Source organism: Urocitellus parryii, chromosome X, assembly GCF_045843805.1.
Source record: "Urocitellus parryii isolate mUroPar1 chromosome X, mUroPar1.hap1, whole genome shotgun sequence".
Lineage (NCBI taxonomy): Eukaryota > Metazoa > Chordata > Mammalia > Rodentia > Sciuridae > Urocitellus > Urocitellus parryii.
In genome coordinates, this window is record NC_135547.1 from 67,571,995 (window position 1) to 67,575,345 (window position 3,351).

The following is a 3,351-nucleotide window of genomic DNA, read 5'->3' on the forward strand; positions in this document are numbered from 1 at the left end:
GATTTTTGGTGTTAAAGTTTTTCAGCACTTTATATATTCCAGATATTAATCTTCTGTTAGAAAAGTAGCTATCAAAGATTTTTTCCTATGCTGTAGGTTGTCTCTTCACATTTTTAATTGTTTCCTTTGCTGTGCAGAAGCTTTTTAATTCGATGCTGTCCCATTTATTAACTCTTGGCATTATTTCCTGAGCTTTAGGTGTCCTATTGAGAAAGTCACTGCCTGTGCCAAAAAAGCTGGAGTGTTGACATATTGTGTGCATGTATGAATATGTAATAACAAATCCCATCAATATTTATAATTATAGGGTTGAGACTGTAGCTCAGTGGCAGAGCGTTTGTCTAGCACATGTGAGACACTGAGTTCAGTTCTTAGCATCACATAAAAAATAAAATAAATAAAATAAAAACATGCTGTCCATCTACAACTACAAAAAATTAAAAAAATAGAATTATAATGCACCAATAAAAATGTGGAGAAAAGAACAAATTTAGAAGACTTATACTTTCAAATTTAGTACAAATCAAAAGTAATAAAAATGGTGTGATAATAACAATAAGGAAAGGCACATAGCTCATTACAATAGAACTGAGAGTCCAAAAGTAAAACTCTTTGCCTACTGTCAAATAATTTTCGACAATGGTGCCGAATAAGGAGTAGTTTCTTCAACAAATAGTGCTGGTACAATCTTACATCCACATGGAAAAGAATGAAATTAGATTCTTAGTCATGTAAAAAAAAATTAACTCAAAATGGATCCAAGACCTAAATGTGTAACATCCTCCTAGAAGAAAATCTAAGATAAAACTTCATGACATTGGACCTAACAATGAGTTCTTTGTGTGATACCAAAAACATGTGGAGTAAAATAAAAATAGATAAATTGGATTTCCTCAAAATTAAAAACTTTTTTTGCATCAAAAAACAATATCAAGAGAATGGGAAAAGACCTACAGAAGGAAAGAAGGTGTTTGAAAATCATAAGTAATAAGGAACCTAGCTCTCAAATATACCAAATACTTTTACATTTCAATAAAATGAAACAAATAGCCCAATTGAAAAGTGATCAAATGATCTAAATAGACATTTCACAAAAGAGTATATGTAAATAGTTAACACATGAAATAATGTTCAGTCATTAGTCATGGGATAATAGAAATTTAAAATACAATAAGAAACCACTTCACCCCTACTAGAATTACATTACTTTTTAAAAGGAAAATAACAAATATTGGAGATGGGGATATACTGAAATCCTTATAGAATACTGATAGGAATGTTAAAAGGTTAAGCTAGGGCTGGGGATGTGGCTCAAGCGGTAGCGCGCTTGCCTGGCATGCGTGCGGCCCGGGTTCGATCCTCAGCACCACATACAAACAAAGATGTTGTGTCTGTCAAGAACTAAAAAAGATAAATATTAAAAATTCTCTCTCTCTTTCTCTCTCCTCTCTCACTCTCTCTTTAAAAAAAAAAGGTTAAGCTAGTGTGGAAAATAGTTTGACTGTTTCTCAAAATTTATCATAAAAGTCCATATGACCCAGCATTTATACTCTTAGATATATATACCTAAAAGATAGAAACAAGTGCACAAAACTTACTCATAAATGACCATAGCAGCATATTCACAATAATAAAAAGGGGGAAACAATGCAAATGTCTATTTACCAATGAATGTATAAACAAAATGTGGTATATTCAGACAATGTAATATTATTTGCCTCTAAAAAATGAAGTCTTGATGTATACTAAAACATAGATGAACTTCCAAATCATTATGTTGAATCAGTAAAACCAGACACAAACATTCACATGTGTATGCCTCTATTTATTTGACACATGTAGGATATGTAGATCCATAGAGACAGAAAGCTGACTTGTGGTTGCCAGGGCAAGGAAGAAGGAGAAATGAAGGAACTGAATAATGAATATGAGTTTTCCTTTTGGGTGATGAAAATATTTTGTAACTGGATACTTATGGTCATACACGTTGCAAATGTATAATCAGTCCATCTTTGAATGGGTCAACTCATGATTTTTCAATTTTACTATGGTGTGATAGTGAAACACATACAGTAGAGACTATGCTTTGAATTTTTAATTTTAATCTTTTCCTGTGCTCATAATATGTGGTAAAATAATCTCTTATGGTACCAGGCAATGGCAGTAAATTGTAGCTTCCAGTCAGCCATATGACCACGAAAGCAAATAGCCTGAACTGCACAGTGTACTGCAGTGCAAAGCTATGATGTTTAGTAGATTGTTAGATTTTTGACTCTGATATTTTCAGTTTCCCATGGGTTTATTAGGATGTAACCACATCATATGTCAAAAAACACCTGTACTAAATGTTACTGAACTCTACATATTAAATGATTAGTTTTATATTATAGGATTTTATATCATTTTTAGAAGAGCATATTGTTGAGCTCTACAAAAGACTATGTAAATCAAATGCTTGAACTGTAACTTCAAAGATCAATTAAAAAAACAGTTTATGAAAAGACTCTACATCTACAGCCACAGTTAAGAACCATTTTGACACAGTGGAGAAAACAGGATCTTTAGATGACACATCTGGTGATTATAAAGCTGACCTGCGATTAATTGCTGATCATCTCCATGTCAGGATTTTTGTTCATGGACAGAGTTTTTACATCAATAGAGATATTGTGCCAGGGCCTGGTAGTGCACAACTGCTTGTAATTCTAGCAACTTGGAAGGCTAATACAGGAGGATACCAAATTCAAGGCCAACCTAAGCAACTTTGTGATACCTTCAGCAACTTAGCAAGATTCTGTCTCAAAATAAAAATAAAACATAAAAAGACAGGAAATATAGGCCAGTGGTTCAATCCACAGTACCTGCCCCTCTCCCCAAATACAAACATTTCATTAGGGGAAGTTAAAAACAAAATAACACTTTTAAATGTTGTGCTCCTTGATATTGTTAAATTCACGCTGTAATTCAGACAGTATGAGATGAACATAAAGTCTCCTCCAGTAATGATCAACAAAACAAACGATTTGGGAAACACAGAAGGAGTTGCTTGTGCACATTATATGAAAGCTGGTCATAAAATGTACATCTTTCATATTTCTTCAGTGAAACTGAACCAATAGGAAAAAATTACATAGGAAGACATTTATTATGAGGAAGTAACCCACATGATTATGGAGACTGAGAAGTCCCATAGTTTGCCATCTATAAGTAGGAAAACCAGAAAAGCCAGTGAGGGAAGTCAGTCCAAATCTGAGGCCTGAGAACTAAGAAAGTTGATGGTTTAAATTTCCAAGGGTAAGAGATAACTGATGTCACTCTTTAAGCAGGTTTTCAGGAAGCAAGGGCTATTTC